At 43.1% G+C, this 17,352-nt stretch overlaps 1 long non-coding RNA gene across 4 annotated transcripts; it reads right to left on the bottom strand.

Annotated features, from left to right (window-relative positions):
* Window positions 1–5,485: 5,485 nt before the first annotated feature.
* Window positions 5,486–9,709, bottom strand: LOC119268019. 4 transcript variants are annotated; one of them, XR_005132793.1, is made up of 4 exons: window positions 9,173–9,709; window positions 8,709–9,071; window positions 7,138–8,634; window positions 5,486–5,817 (listed from the first exon to the last, which is right to left on the bottom strand). It is a non-coding gene; the product is annotated as an uncharacterized LOC119268019 (long non-coding RNA). The 4 variants fall into 4 exon arrangements; XR_005132794.1 differs by having other exon boundaries at window positions 7,138–8,846; window positions 8,982–9,071; XR_005132792.1 differs by having other exon boundaries at window positions 7,138–9,071.
* Window positions 9,710–17,352: the final 7,643 nt, after the last annotated feature.

The raw sequence follows: 17,352 nt of genomic DNA, 5'->3' as shown, positions 1-17,352 counted from the left end.
ACAAGATCTACAATCTTCATGGTCGGCACGCAACCGATGTTACAATCGTCAACCGTTGCGGCCATGACGTCCAGTTCAACAGCTGCTACAATGGCTGGTGCGAACGGCTCTGCACGTCCGCTGGATCCTGGATACTTTGGCGACTCTCTTGGCTGCAGAGGTGACTCCGGCAACTCAAGTGCAGCATAATGCAGAGATTGCAAAGTTGCGAGATAAGGTGGCCAAGGCCCAAGAGGATCTGGAGGCAGAAAACATCAGGATGGCCACAGAAAGAGCCGCCCTGGAGGCAGAGATGCAACGAATATGGGAAGAGGCTTTTCGTTTAAGTTTGGATCAAAACATGTCAAACGCTGTTCTATGCAGATACCAGAGTCGTTTACCTTCACAGTTTGAAGGGAGGGTTCTTTTTAATACACCTGGAGCAGGACCAAGTAACCCACCCGGCGAAACCCGGGCTGCTGAGGCGCCCGTGACCGGGGTGGTGGCTCGGCCTCATATGGTAGACCTGCCACGTATGGATGCAACCCTGCCCTAGCGGGTGCTGACACATCCAGGTCATTACTCTAACCCTCTGGATAGCATGATTGCCGCGGCTTCACGACTGGCGGCTCTTCCGGTTGAAGGCGAGTCTCCGGCGGCGATTGAGACCCGGAACACCGTGTAACTTCTTTAGACAGCAGTGGCCCAGCAGGCGGCTTACTCATATATCTATGAGAGAATTCATTCAACTCCCCGTCATAGTCGAAGCTACAGCCGGTGCATTGAATCACCAACGGTTTCCAGCAGCGAGCGGCGTTGTAACCCGCCCCGTGGGCATGACCCACCGCGTGATGATAACAATGTTCAGGCCCTCATTGATTAGGCTAGGGCATGTCAAGAGGTGGAGCTGACGGCTCAATTAGCGGCTCAGCAATAGCTTCAAAGAAACCCTTCGGCGTTTGTAGAGGCTGGGATGACTTCCAGGACGGTCGGTGTACCATGTTTAGCACGGGCTCTTCGCAATGAGCGTTTGCGTAAGGACTTCAAGGGTCGTCGAAAGGTGCCCAATTACACAGTTGATCAACCTCCCGAGGCTTGGATTGAGAGCTACGAGTTGGCTATGGAGATGTTGGATGTTAATGACGTTGTGTGCGCCAAGTACTTCACCATGATGCTGGATGGGCCAACTCGCACCTGGCTGAAGGGATTGCCCCCAATTCTATCAATTCATGGGTTGAGTTAAAGGGGCACTTTAATCAGAATTTTAAAGACACATGTAAGCAGCCCCTGTCGATCATTGATCTGGATGCTTGTGTACAGCGCGAGGATGAATCGGCCCACCACTGGGTTTGCTTGGTCTCAGCCATTATCCATTCATCGGATAGCATCAACGTTGGTTCTGCTGTTCTTATTTTGGAGAAAAATTGTCGTTTCACCCCTCTCAAGCAGAAGTTAGGGCGGCTTAAACGTCATTGCAATGACATGGCAGAGCTCATGGCTACTCTCATCAAATACGCTGACTCTCACAACACCAAGGACCCTGGGTATGTTGAGGAGAAGTCCAACAAGGGGAAGAAGAACGACAATGGAAAAGGGCAGCAACAAATATGACAGGGCAGAACCAAGGCAATAACGGTAAGCGCAAGCAAGCCGATGGCAGATCAGACTTTGTGGCTAATACCAATACACAGCGGAATAACCAGCATCATAAGGGTAGGCCGGAGCAGTTTGGAGGAACAAAATTCAACCTAGAGGCGATGTTGAATGAGCCTTGTCCAAAACATAGTCTCCCGAATAGACCATCGACTCATATGTGGAAGGATTGTTTCATTATGAAGGAATGCAAGAATCCTGGTTATCTCCAGAATCATAATAACAATAATGGCCCGCACGACGGGTCAAGATCCGGCTCACATGGGCCAGGCTTCGGAGGCGGTGGTTCAAATTCTGGATATCAAGGTCAGGGCAATCAGGGCGGTTATAACCATCAACACAGTTAGGGTAACCAGCAACAACAGTGAGGGTATCAGAGTAATCCAAAGCATCTTAATAGTGACCAATACCATGTTTTCACCACAAGCCTGTGCAAGCGAGATCAGAAGGTTCATAAATGAGCGGTGAGCGCAATTGAGCCGGCAGTGCCTCGATACATAGGATTGTCAAAGCAGCCAATTGTATGGAGTCGTGAGGATCACCCACCCCGGGTTGACAATCGAGGTCAGCTGGCTTTACTGGTAGCCCCTCAGGTTGGAGGTTACAAGTTCACTAAGGTTCTTATGGATGGAGGCAGCAACATCAATATCCTTTATTATGATACTTTTCGTTGTATGAATTTGACTGACAAAGATCTTAAGCCATCCTTTACAGTCTTTCACGGGGTGGTGCCTCGTAAGTTAGCATATCTAGTTGGTAAGATTGCCTTGCAAGTAGCTATTGGCAGTGAATATGATTACAGGACAGAGACATTGAATTTTGAAGTGGTTAAGATCAAAATCCCCTATCACGCTATGTTTGGATGGCCGGCTTACGCCAACTTTATGGCACAACCTTGTTATGTGTATCTGCAGCTTAATATGTTGGGTCGTAAAGGTACCATTACAGTCCATGGTGATAGGAAAATAGCCTTGGAATGTGAAGGTGATGTTGCTTATGCTGAGACTGCCTGTGCCACAAAAGATTTGAAGTTTTATAAAGATAATATTAACCCGGTGGATATGAATCCGTTGAAGAAACCAACCATAGAGCAGGACCCTTTGATGAAGTTTAAGTCGGCAGATGACACCAAACAGGTTGACTTTGTCCCTGGCGACTCATCTCAGCAATTCACTATCAGTGCTAATATGGATCCAAAATAGGAAAGTGCGCTCATCGAGTTCATCCATGAGAACTGGGATATCTTTTCATGGAAGCCTTCAGACATGCCGGGTGTACCGAGAGAACTCGCTGAGCACACTCTCAATATAGATCCTAAATTTAAGCCGGTCAAGCAGTTCCTTCGTCATTTTAATGAAGAAAGGCGTATGGCCATTAGAGTAGAGGTGGCCCGACTCTTAGCGGTTGGGTTCATCGTTGAAGTTTTTCATCCTGAGTGGATGGCTAACCCGGTGCTAGTACTTAAGAAAAATGGCACTTGGCGTATGTGTGTGGATTACATAGGCCTTAATAAAGCCTGTCCAGCTGATCCTTTTGCTCTTCTACGTATTGATCAGATCGTAGGTGCTACGACGGGTTGTGAACGTTCAAGCTTTTTGGATGCTTATTATGGTTATAATCGGATTAAGATGTCAGTTAAAGACCAAGAGAATACGCCTTTTATCACACCTATTGGAGCTTTCTGCTACGTGTCTATGCCTTTTGGGCTCAAGAGTGCCCAGGCGACTTGTCAACGTTGTGTTCAGAATTGTCTTCATAACTAGATTGGACGCAATGTTCACGCTTATGTAGATGATATTGTTGTGAAGTCCAGAAAGGAGACTCTGCTAGATGATTTGAAAGAGACCTTTGATAATCTCCGGGTCTACAAAATGATGCTTAATTAGGCAAAATGTGTTTTTGGTGTGCCTGCAGGCAAGCTCTTGGGTTTTCTGGTTTCAGAGAGAGGCATTGAAGCTAACCCGGAGAAAATCGAAGTTATCACTTCATTGGCTAAGCCGGCGCGCGTCAATGATGTCCAGCGCTTGGCGGGTCGTATTGCTGCTTTAAGCCGGTTTATAAGCCGCCTGGGAGAGAAAGCTATTCCTCTATACCAGATGATGAAGAAAACATATTGTTTTGTTTGGAGTGATGCTGCTAATAAGGCATTTGAAGCGCTTAAACACAGTTAGTTGAGCCGCCGGTTCTTGCAGCTCCTATTGAGAAGGAGCCTTTGCTCTTATATGTGGCGGCTAACGGCAGAGTCGTCAGCGTGGCAGTTGTAGTAGAAAGTAAGGAGACGGGTAAGAAATATCCGGTTCAAAGGCCAGCTTATTATGTCAGTGAGGTCTTAATCGAGTCTAAGCAGAGATACCCACATTGACAGAAGCTAGTGTATGGGGTGTTCATGACCAGTCACAAGTTCAAGCATTATTTCCCTGGTCATCTTATTACTGTCTTAATCGAGTCTAAGCAGAGATACCCACATTAACAGAAGCTATTGTATGGGGTGTTCATGACCAGTCGCAAGTTCAAGAATTATTTCCTTGGTCATCCTATTACTGTGATTAGTTCTGCTCCCTTAGGGATATTATTCAGAACAGAGAGGCCACGGGCCGAGTGGGCCATTGAGCTCAGACCCCATGGCTAGAAATATATGCCAAGGACAGCTATCAAGTCTCAAACTCTTGTGGACTTCATCAATGACTGGACAGAATAGTAAACGCCTGAGGAGAAGCCGGATAACACTTACTGGACTATTCACTTTGACGGGTCTAGGCAGCTGGAGGGATCGGGGGCTGGAGTTATTTTGACTTCCCCACGAGGTGAGAAGTTTTGCTATGTTTTAAGGCTGATGTTTCCTTGTACTAACTAGTAAGCGTGCATGTGCAAATGCACCTATCGACTAACATAAACATATGTAAGAATTAACACACATATAGATATTTTGATTGCACTAAAAAGTACTATTACAAATCAAGAAAACACTTTAATACATCATCGACTCATTGTATGCAGAGAGCCAAAAACTTATCCCGGTAATTCCTAATAAGGCTAATCAATTCTCGTAAACATCCCGAATGTTGATGTAGTTGAATAGGTGTATCAAAAATTGCTTCTTTATCTGGTCACCATCCTGAATGAAAATAGTTAAGACAATATTTTGGAGTTTTCACATAGTAGAATTTAAAATTGTGAAACAATGAATATTGAACTTGCAAACTGGTTGATTTAGATCTTTCGCATTCCATGAGTGCAATAAACTAAAAGCAAAATAATCAGACAAGTTCCTGTAGATGCTTTAGTGGGTTTCAAAGGTAGTCACCTATCTGTGCTTTTTGAAACACAAGCTGGTAATCGACGATGCTAGAAGAAGAAAAAATACATCATCTCATTCGGGATATGCTACTTGGAGTGCTTGGTTTAGGTAAAATTATACTCACATCCTTCAAAGTTGGAACTTGGCGGGCATCAACTCTCTTCCACATCATACTAAGCACAAGCAAGGAACTTAAGCACGAGAGAAGAGAGGAAAGTAAAATTCAGACAAGTTGAATTAATTTAGAAAGGCTTATGCATCGAATTATTACTATAAACTCCATATACCAAGCATCATGCTGAAACCATAGTGAGTACTTACAACAGCTTAACATTAGAATATTGTATGCAATATCCTATTATTGTTAGAATCGGTATAAGGAAACAGAAAATCACATCTAATCTCATAAAAGATTAAATTTGCTAAGTGCAATGTCTGAACTGATAGCAGCATATGATTATTCAAGAGGGACATCACTTTGCTAAATGAAAATTGTAAATAATACAGAAAATAAGTATCACAAATATTAATGGAACTATGCTACAACAAAACTAATGAAGCAAAATCAAAGAATGCTTATGAGCTAGTTCATTTAGATTGAAATTGATGAGCCAGTTCATTTAGCTAGTTCTTTACATGTAGATATATTCTCTTGGGAAGCATGACACCTTAAAAATAGTACATAGGGCACCTTATATTGAAGTCAACAACAAAAGCTTGTGTTCTACTAAGTGTCTATAGAGTTGTCCATTAAGCTGAACATCATTAACCTAACTTGGTGAAATAAAAATGTTACTACCGGAGTTCATAGTTCCATCTTGTGCCTCCTTTCTACTTCTCTACCATTGGGTACTCGAGCTTGAAGCTGATTCTACCTCCAACGTTTCCTAGAACAAAAAAAAGACCATTTCATTGTCGAGAAGTACAATAATACTCAATTTCCTCAACTAATCATTTCTCAGATTGATTACTCTAGTAATGGTTACTTGGCTCCTAAACTGGCAGTACTCCCATTTACATGTTTTGTATGTTTTCTGGCTTTCAAACTCGATTGCTGCTCGTGGTGTTATCAAATTACCAAAAAAGCACCAGCTGCAATCAAGAATAGTGCATCACCTATCCACTTAATCCAAAACAAGTCCTACATAAATCAAGTTATTTTTTACTCTACCAATGTATATAGGATGCAGCAATTTTCAGGTTCAGTTATCAATGCAGTACAAGCTTTTTTCAGGTTCAAACAACATCATAGCGGAAGCTTCTTCCAGGTTTAGAAAAATTCATAAAATAATATTAGTGAAGAAGAAAGTACAACAACTGGTTGCACGATAGGTATTTGTAATACGGCTTCCAATGGAAGTTTAACATGTGGTTCACCAACCTTTGGACTGAACAAAAAGAACAGTGTGCTTACAACAGTATGGAGCTAGTAAGGACTAAAATATTTCCTGCATTGAATAAAGCAAAGTATCCTCTACAAAAAGGGATTTGTAAACCATTGCTAGAACATATAATATTCTTTGCTCTGAAAATTGTTGCTCGTTGTAATATCAATTTACCAAAAATGTTATAGGTGCAACCAATAATGTGTACATTACAATTCCACTTAATCCACAACCTTCATTTCACCAACTCGAGCAGACAATATTTTCGTAATGACCAGTGTAAACCTTTAGCTGTCACAATAACCAGAAATTTGTATTATCCCTGTAGGAGTTTTCACACAAGATCGACCCACTGATTTGTTGGAGGGTTGTCTTGTGTGTGTGTGTGTGTGTGTGTGTGTGTGAGGGAGGGGGGAGTTTATAATAATGCCAACATGTAGCGTTCCGAGCAGGAGTGGACCACGACTTGTGAATCCTGGATGTCCAGGCTGCCTAGCCCAGCCGTGCCCGCCTTGTTGTGAGGCAGGTAAGCCAGGAACCCGCCGACTGCTCTGCTCCCACTGCTACTGCCACACCAGTTACAGGTGGTGAGGTGCTAGACCGAATGAGGAGCGCAGCGAAGGAACTATGGTGAATTTTTAACATCATAAAATTCTTTAAGAGATTGATGTAGTCCAAATATTCTAAAATTTGTACACCAGCCAGTATGCACTCGTTAGCTAGTAGCTGAATCGATATAGCACATAATATACCCTATAGTGCACAACACAATTGAAGCAGATGAACAAGGAGAAATGAATATCCAGATAGGACCACGCTTACATAACGGCGCCCTTCTAGGTGGAGAACTTGAGGATGATAGGCACGATTATATCGGCCGCCGCCACCGTCGAATGTCCCCATATCCTCCTCTTCTTACTGTCACCATTCATCTGCTCGTCACCACCTGTGCGTAGTTTCCAGAAGCAAGAAGTGCCAAAGAACTGAAAATATCTCCCATATCTTTATAAATGACATCCCTAAAATCAAAAGGTTCGAACTTCAAAGGAAAAAGATCACGCATATTATTAGAAACAAACCAACAAACTACGGATTACGTGGTTGAAGTTGTAGGAAAATTTCCCTTTTTGTACATAAACAAAAATGCAGGAAAATATCATATGAAGTCATTGATCTGGATGCTTTTTTAAATACAACAACAGATACATGTAAGAAGAATTAAACCTGAAAACCAGAGTACTACACACAAGTAGCTTGAAAATCTAGCTTACTTTTTGTATGGCTAACAACTTGAAAATCTTGCTACGGATGTAACAAGAAAAGATATCTATTAGATATGATTTTAAGCTTGCCTCAAGTTGCTTCATCTAATCTTTCATGATTATAAATCATGAACATACAACGTCAGAACATAGCCTGTCGACCAACACTTGCTGAACTTAAGCAAATTAGTAAGCTTGCACGTGAAAATTCATGTATAAATAGAAAAATATTCAATCATAAAAGGCAAAAAAGTACAAATGAATTTCTACTTGACGTTTAAAAATTGTACTTATGAAATTATATGTTGTAATGTACCTAAGCATTTATGTACAAAGTCACAGAATTTAACTTCATAAAAGTCCAAAACAATTGTTCTTGGTGCACTCTCGTGAATGATTATTTGTTTCCATGGTACATCTGGTAAGATTCATCTTAGTAGTATCATCCTAAAACTAATTTGTGTACCATCATGTCTCTTATTAAAGGCAAGTTAAAAAGAGGTTATAATATACTATGCAAGCAGGTTGCCTATAGAACTAAATATCATTACAAAAATACACGGGCCTAGCTTCCTTGTAAAGATTTAGGGTACCGAAGACTTTATGAAAGTGATGCAAAGCAAAGAGAAGAAAATTCACTCCAGTTAACCTGCTTATATTAAGTTTATCGAAGGACATTTGAGATGCTCCTAGGAGACGTTGTGTGATGGCTTCACTATTGTTTGAAGTTTTCTAGGTTTTATATCCTTGCATGATGTGAGAAAGCTTCCCAATATCCTGAACTTTATTATATACTCAAATGTGAAACAATTTTATCTTACCATTTCTACATGCAGGTGAATACAATTCACAACAACAGAAAATTATGTGGGCTTAAAATAGACTATAACCACAATCAGAAAAAAAAACAATGGGGATTTTTCTTGATTACCTTACCTCAGCAACCAATTTCTATTCTGTTGTTCCAAGTGCGAAAGAGAAGTCACAGAGCGAATCACAGTACTGCTATAGTAATTTTATCCAGATTTTAAACCATGGCAGTATAATTTAAACGGACCTGAATTGCACAAGGAGGTGAATGTTTGCATATTTAAACTGGTAATTGAAGCCAGGAAGCAACGGCAAAATTACCAGCAGCCAAAAGAGGAGGGGGAGAGGACCGAGGTGGCCGTCATTGTCGTGAGTGACGGATGCTGGCTCGACTCTGTCCAAGTGGTGGAAATCTAGGGTCTGAAGAGACTAAACATTCAGCATTCGAGAAGCTGCAACCTGAGAATATCGCAGGCACTCGCACTTGTCAACTTGAGTTAATTCTGAATTCTGGTTAAACACAAACCACCATGACACAACAGGACATAACAATTATATTTTCGAATATGGCTGCGTCAAACGAAAACGAAGTACCGATAAGGGATTGCAAGTGTCCCCAAATGTTCTGTACCAGCCAGTATGCAGCTATCCCTTTGCTGAATCTCAAACAGTTTAGACCAATAACTGCCAGTGAAGAAGAGAAACAACAAGAAAAATAGCACCATCAGATCAGAATCAATGTACATCTACAGACCAGAAAAATGCATAACAAGTTGTTTGGGCACCTTATGCTGCTCTCCGGATGGACCAGACTTGTTTTTCTGGCCAACGATGTAGCACAGCACGCGACACCAATCTGAGCGCCAGAGAAGCACCAAGAACAATGAGGACGTCATAGATCCCCCTGCTGACAGGATTGTACGTCTCTAGGACGCTCTGCTGCTCGCTCTCCTTGGCACTGGCCACCTCGCCGCGAAAACCGCCCCTGGAGCGAGAGCCACTCCGCCCTGCTCTGTCTGCCCCTTGAGTGAATAAACAGCCGCACGAACGTGTTGATCCATGGTAATCGAATTCTTGGCGTATACAAAGAGGAGGAAGGATCGGGTGGAAGCAGCAGCAGACCGGCGGCACCCGCTCCCCAGCGGTGGCGTGGTGCCCGCTCCCCGACAATGGCGGGGGGAGAGGAGGGCCAGCGGGGCGCAGTGGCGGCACCCGCTCCCCAGCGGTGGCTGGGCGTGGGGCGGGAGGAGGAGGCGTCGAGGGCGGAGGGCCGGCGGTGGCGGGGCGTGGGGCTGGAGGAGGAGGCGTGTATGGATAACTGGCACAAGGCGGGATAGTTTGGGTAGGAGGAGGCGTCCGTGGTTTTTTTTAATTAGCGATCGTGATCCGCGCTCGTGATTGTGTGGCTTGCTATGTTAAACACCGAAGGATTACTGGCCTTTAGATGTTGTTAATGAACGTTCCTCGTTGTTTGGATCTACCTACTCTATTTTTTATAGGGGTAGTAGATAGTAGATATATAGATAGTAGATAATGCAACTGAGTTTGAGGCCCTGCTCCATGGCCTTTGGGTGGCCAAAGAGATGAATTTAAGCCAGGTCAGGTGTTTTGGTGACTCGGTTTTGGTGGCTCAGCAAATTTCAGACACTTGGATTCTAAAGACACACTCATGGCAGCTTATCGCCGGCGGTTGATAGTATCGCTGGTCACTTCAAAAGTTATCAGGTGGGGCATGTTGATCGCAGAAAAAATGAGGCGGCTGATGTTTTAAGCCGGCTGGGGTCTCAGCGTAAGCCGGTGCCACCTAATGTTTTTCTTGATATATTGAATAATCGTTCCGTTAAGTTGACGACTGAGGAGGACCTTGCCATTCCTGACCTGGAGGCACAGTTAGTGGCGGCCCTCCATGTTATTCCTGATTGGACAGTTGTATACTTGGCTTATATGACCCGGGGCGAGTTTCCTGAGAATAAAACTTTGGCCAGACAGATAACCCGGCGGTCTAGGTCTATGACCATTGTTAATGGCGAGTTACATCGATGCAGTGTCACAGGCGCGTTCTAGCGTTGTGTTTCTCCTGAAGAGGGTCGTGAGATTCTAAGAGAAAACCATGGAGGTGATTGTGGTCATCATACCGGTTCTAAATCTCCGGTGGCGAAAGCTTTCCTCCATGGGTTTTATTGGTTGACGGCTCATGCAGATGCGAAAGACCTTGTTAGCAAGTATGACAGCTGTCAGAAATTTTCTCGGCGGGTTCACGTGCTGGCTCAAGAATTGAGGATGATTCCAATTACTTGGCCATTTGTAGTCTGGGGGCTTGATATGGTTGGGCCTTTCAAGAGGTCTAAGGATAAAAAGACCGATCTCTTGGTGACGGTTGAAAAATATACCAAGTGGGTTCAGGAAGAGCCAGTTAATAAGTGTGATGCAGTGACGGTAGTTCAATTCATAAAGAACATAATCTTCCGTTTTGGTTACCCTCATAGTATCATAACTGACAATGGCACTAATCTGTCTAAGGGTGCTATGAAAGAGTTTTGTCAACGAGAGCATATTCGTCTTGACGTCTCATCAGCGGCTCATCCATAGTCTAATGGTCAAGCTGAGAGGGCCAATCAGGAAATCTTGAAAGGTATAAAGCCCTGCCTTATGGTTCCATTACAACGAACGCTGGGTTGTTGGGTTGAAGAGTTACCCTTAGTAATTTGGAGCATCAATACTACTCCTAACAGTTCAACAGGCTATATATCTTTTTCATGGTTTACGGGGCAGAGGCGGTTCTTTCAAGTGATATCTGTCATGACTCGCCCCGTCTGGGGGCATACGTTGAAACTGTTAATGAAGAAGCACATCAGGATGCACTTGATGTGTTGGATGAAGAGCGTAACCTTGCAGCGGATCGTTCGGCGATATACCAGCAGAATCTGCGTCATTATCATAGTCATCGAGTTAAGACCTGAACCTTTCAAGAAGGTGATTTGGGGCTCATGTTGATCCAAGACCAAACAAATATGTATAAGATATCCCCACCTTGCGAAGGGCCTTTTGTGGTTAGCAAGAATCTGAACAATGGGTCATACTATCTCATTGATATTCGAGAACACAAGGATTCACGCACATCGAAGAAGGAGACCCGCCGCCCTTGGAACATTGCTCATCTTCGACCTTATTACACTTGAGCCAACGTCTCTTGTGTTGTACATACCTTCATCAATGTATATATTATGACCAATTTAATAAAGCCGGCATACCCTGATGATTTAGGGTCTCTGTTATTTCAGTTCTGAGCATCCGAGTCTTTATTATTTGTTCATAAAGGTGACTTGGGGGCTTCCAACCCAACGGGTTTAGCTTTCTTACCCTGGTGTCCTGGTATAAAACGCCGAAACCCGAGTTTTCACCTGCCTGTATGCAAGATGCCACTCCCCCAGGTAATCTTGAATGACCTGGCGTACTCTTAAAAGTCAATATTTTAAATAAGACCCTGAACTCGTTAAGGTTAAAACAACGATTTGTCATGTGAGGGCCGGCTTACAGTAAGCGAGGACGACTCTAAGGCTGTGCGTCCTATAAAAAGCACTTGGGTCTTAGTGGCTGTGCGACCCATGACAGCACTTGAATTTTTTGAATTTCTTTGGAATTTGTGTTCTTTGAAGAATTTCTTCTCAAATGTGTTTTGTGCAGTTCAGGCCATGTAGCCTTGATTCTCTGACTCATACTTGAGCATATTGGGTTAACAACCCGCCATGATAAGCGGACTTTAAGTTGCTAGGATGATTCTCCTTGAATAAATTCAAATCATGATATTTCATGTTTACGGGTTAACACCCATGTTAGATTGCAATTATTACAGTGTCATTATGATATCAGTCTACAAGTATGACTTTTCATATTTGTATAAATATTTATGGTTTTTTCTAACCCGCCCTGGTTCTAGACTTTAAGTCGCCAAAGTGTATTATATTAGGGTTTTCAAAGGTATTTGTGACCCGCCCTGGCTTAAACCGCCAGGGCACATGCTATTTGCTTGTGTGCATGGAGTATGACAATATTTGAACTGATCCACATGATTGATAATGTTATATGCACAAGTGACGGGTTATACATACCAGTTCGACGGCTTAAGTATTCAAAGGATAAACATGCAGAATGGCATGGCAGGTCATTGATTTCAAATCTAACCTATTACAAGGCCACAATGGGCCTGCAAATTGAAAACCAAGTGTTTTTGGCACATTAAATTAAGCCATGATTAGGAACCGCCGGATGTCAGTGGCCTTCGTCCTGGTGGGTTGATGACTCTGGGTCATCCTGCTCCGGTTCTTCGTCTATCTGTAAGTCAGGCGACGTCCAATTGATGCCAGTTAAGGCCTTGAATACAACTTCATCATCGATAAGTGTGGACGGATCAACATCAGGAGCAAAAGTATGCTTACGCGTTGGAGGGATAAGATCCATGATTTCATAAGTTGGCCCTTTCACTTTTGCATTTTCCATCGTGTAAGCCGCCTGATACCTTGATAAATCAGTTTCCTCGGCCAGCTTGCTTGCCAAGGGACGTATCTCCTTCACACATTTGGCAAAGTCATTCTCATTAAAGGGAGACCCATCTTCCTTGAGACTTGGACAGACAGTGGCATCTCCTCTGGCTCTAGCTCTGCTTGCCATGCTTTAGCCCGGCTCAGAGCGATAATGGCACCAGCTCTGGCAGATGATTCCTTTATTTCTTCCAGTCGTTGGGGCATGATAGATAGTTTGTCTAGTACTTCCCTGATGAGTGTGGGTGGTTGTATGTTGTGGGAGATGGCCGCTATGGTCCATTGAGTGCTAGTATATAGCTGCTCCACCAGGGTGTACACGGCTTTGAGCTTCACAAGCATGTCCTAAACAAGGTTGGAGCTCCTAGGGCCTGTTGAGCAAACATACTGATAAGTCACCACGCATGCAAAAGTAAATCAGCAGTGAAAGAATTGAAGTGCAATGTCACTAACCAAAGATGGCGGCTGTCATATGATTAATGTGCCGCTTCAAGCTGGATAACTCTTCAGTCACCGGCTTAAGAGCAGCTTCAGCGTCTTCAACTCTTTTCAACAGAGCCGCCTTCTCAGTATCCTAGGTAGTTCTCTTTGTGTTGAAGTTCATTTTCAATTTTTCAGATGCTTCTAAGGCGGCTTTTAGTTCTGATCTGGCTTTGGAAGTTTCTGTTTGTTGTGATTTGATATTCTGCCGTAAGTCGACTACATGTGACTCCTTCATGCTTAATTCAGCCTGAAACGCAATAATCAAGCAGCACTTAGAAATTATGATGATCACTCTATTGAAGTCCCAAGCACATTACAAGTACTCTACTTGGCACTTGGGGCCTAATGTAGGTCATTTTTTAAACGCAAAAGTATTTAATGACCCGGCTTAATTTTTTCAATTTGAGCCGGCCCATGGGGGCTGCATATTTGGATTTTTTTACAACATGATTTTCAGGCCTGGTTTAACTATTCAGTTTTAAGCGGCCCTTGGGGGCTACTAATTTTGATCTAATGGAAATAAACGGATTTTGAGCAGCTACAAGATGAAGGCTATTATTTAAGTCTATAGTATTTTCATTTCTTTCATATCCTCTAGACTTGGCGGCTCACAAAGATTCATATGAGAAAGGTTTGGTTCTTTACATCAAAGCGTTCCTTCATCAGGTTTACCAGACTCGCCTCCATGTCACGGCTGGTATGAAAGCGGCTGAAGTAGCCCGCATAGATTTCACTTGCGTTAAGGCCGGCATAGCTCACCGGGTCCAATTTCCATTTGCCTTTTTCGGTGGTTAAAACTTCATCCTTGGCGCTATGTTTCATTAAGATAGTGGGATTCCCTGGTTCTCTGAAGCCTGTACCAGTGATGATGACGTCCTCAGCAGTTTGTTGAGAAGGAGTCTCCTCAGCAGGCTTGATAGGACTTGGTGGCTTAGCACTGGGCGGATTAACACCCATTGGATCCATTATGACATCTTGAATTTCTGGTGGTGAGTCATCAGTAGTGTTTTCAGGGTTCTGATTTGAAGCTTCAGATATTGATGACTGTCTCTCTGGCTCAGTGACCTTTGGGTCTTCGGCCGGCTTGCTCATCTTCAGCTTCTTGCTTGCTTTGGCTATACCGCTGGAAAGAGGACATAAAGATATGAGTATATCATCTTAAAGTGTTAATTGAACAAGTAAAATATTCTTACCCAAGAGCAATCTTGAAGGCTGGCAGTTGAGTTCCAGTAGAGTCGCTAGAAGAGGAATGAGAAGTTCCTTGATAATTTGAGTCGGAAGAGTTAAGGGGTTGACGAATAAGACCCGCTTTTGGAAAGGAGAGGATTGAACTCTTAGGCACCTCTTTTCGGCGTTTGCGAGGAACTGGCGTGTTGGGTAAACCAGCATGAAGGTCTCCACCTCCGCTGTGTCGGCTTGTGCGCCGAGCTTCATGCTGTTGTTTCTTCAAAATAAAGTTTGGATCCAAGTAAGCTAAAGGGTGAGAAAACCTTACTTTTCGGGTCACTGTCGAACTTTTAGTCTTGGCAAGCGCTCTAAGTCGGAGGAAATAATAGTTACCTCTTCAACGTCCGTGTGACTGTTTTCCAAGTCATCCTGAGAGGGGTCAGCGTCAATAAGATGTAGAAAAAAGGAGCCAAAAGAAGCAAGTTCTACCTCCAACTCATCATCCAGGGTAACTTGATCTGTTACATCTTTCTTCTTCTTGTTCTTCTTTGAGGCCTTGGTCTTCGCCCTGGCCTTCTTGGCCGGTTTATCTTGTAGCTTCTTGTTCCAAAAAGAAGAGTCGGTCTGAAGAAAGCAAGATAATAAGGAGAGTGCAGTATATGAGAATAATTAGTAAAGTAAAAATAGATTGAAATACTTACAACTGGAGCTGGGTTAAGGGCGCAGAAGGGATTCAACCCTGTATTAACTATAGTTTTCTAGAGTCTCCCCAAGCAAGGACTTGGTCATTTCATTGAGGTCCTTCTCTTCAAGACATGTTGAGTTAAACCACGGGGGGTCATTTATATCACCAGTATATGTGCACATTAAACCGGGGTGGCGGCTTAGGGGCATGATCCTCCAGGCAACCCAGCATCGGACCAGATCAATGCTAGTCAAGCCATTAGCCATTAAGGCTCTTATCTTGGTAAAAGTGGGTGCGTATTTGGCCCATTCAGCAGAGTTGATTGATACATCTCCAACGTATTTATAATTTATATAGTATTCATACCATGTTTACAACAATTTTATATGGTTTTGGTATGATTTGCACGGAACTAACCCGAACTGATGCTGTTTTCAGCAGAACTACCATGGTGTTGTTTTTTGTGTAGAAATGAAAGTTCTCCAAATGAGCTGAAACTTTTTGACGATTTTTTTTGGAACAAAAGAGACCCCCGAAGCTTCATGGAAGGGCCATAAGAACCACAAGGAGGGCACAACCCACCAAGGCGCGCCTGGTGGGCCAGGTTCGCCGCGGTGGGTTGTGCTCACCTCGAGGCCCATCTTCGCATGAAACCGACGCCAAAAAATCCTATAAATAGAGAAACTGTCAGAAGTAAACCTAGATCATAAGTTCCGCCACTGCAAGGCTCTGTAGCCACCAAAAACCAATCTAGACCCTTTCCGGCATCCTGTCGGAGGGGGAATCATCTCTGATGGCCATCTTCATCATCCCGGCGGCCACCACGATGAGGAGGGAGTAGTCCACCCTCGGGGCTAAGGGTCTGTACCAGTAGCTATGTGTTTAATCTCTCTCTCTCTCATGTTCTTGAGATGTCACTATCTTGATGTATCACGGGCTTTGTTAATATAGTCAGATCATATGGTATTTTCCCCTCTCTATCTTGTTGTGATGAATTGAGTTTTTCCCTTTGAAATTTCGTTGTTATTGGATTGAATACGTTTATGGATTTGAGAACACTTGATATATGTCTTGCAATTGAGTACTTATGGTGACAATGGGGTATCGTATTGATTCACTTGATATATGTTTTGGCACTCAATTCACGGATCCCCGAGGTGACATTGGGGTAATCTGTGCATAGGGCTTGATGCACGTCCTTGTCTTTCTTTCTCCGGTAGAAATCTTGGGGCACTCTTTGAAGTTCCCTGTGTTGGATTGAGTATTATGAATATGAATTTGCTTTGGTGTTATTTTAGTACAAACTCTAGGATATATCGAACGGAAAGAATAGCTTTATGTTATTTTAGTATGAACTCTTGAATAGATTGAATGGAAAGAATAGCTTTGAGGTGGTTTCGTACCCTACAAACAATTTATTATTATGTTCTCCGCTAGATAGGAACTCTGGAGTGATTCTTCGTTGCACGTTGAGGGATGGTTATATGATCCAATTATATTAGCATTGTTGAGAGATTGCACTAGCGAAAGTACGGACCCTAGCCCTCATTTTCAAGAATTGCAATACCGGTTTTGTGCCTGTTTACTATTTGCCACCTTGCTGTTTTTATTTATTCAGACTATAAAAATATATTTCTACCTCCATATTACACTTTTATCACCATCTCGTCACCGTACTAGTGCACCTATACAATTTGCCATTGTATGGGGTGTGTTGGGGACACGAGAGATTTCTTGTATTTGGTTGCAGGGTCGTTTGAGGGAGACCATCTTCATCCCACACCTCTCACGGATTGATAAACTTTAGGTCATCCACTTGAGGGAAAATTGCTACTGTCCTACAAAACTCTGCGCTTGGAGGCCCAACACGTGTCTACAAGAATAAAGTTGCATAGTAGACATCAAGCTCTTTTCTGGCGCCGTTGCCGGGAGGTGAGTGCTTGAAGGTATATCTTTAGATCTTGCAATTGAATCTTTTAGTTTCTTGTTTTATCACTAGTTTGGTTTGTAAAAAGAAAAGTAAAAAAAATATGGAATTGAGGTTGCATCATATTATTGATCATCTTTATAATATCTTTCTTGAAAATGATGG

Source organism: Triticum dicoccoides, chromosome 3A, assembly GCF_002162155.2.
Source record: "Triticum dicoccoides isolate Atlit2015 ecotype Zavitan chromosome 3A, WEW_v2.0, whole genome shotgun sequence".
NCBI classification, from domain to species: domain Eukaryota; kingdom Viridiplantae; phylum Streptophyta; class Magnoliopsida; order Poales; family Poaceae; genus Triticum; species Triticum dicoccoides.
This window is presented reverse-complemented; position numbering and strand designations above follow the sequence as displayed.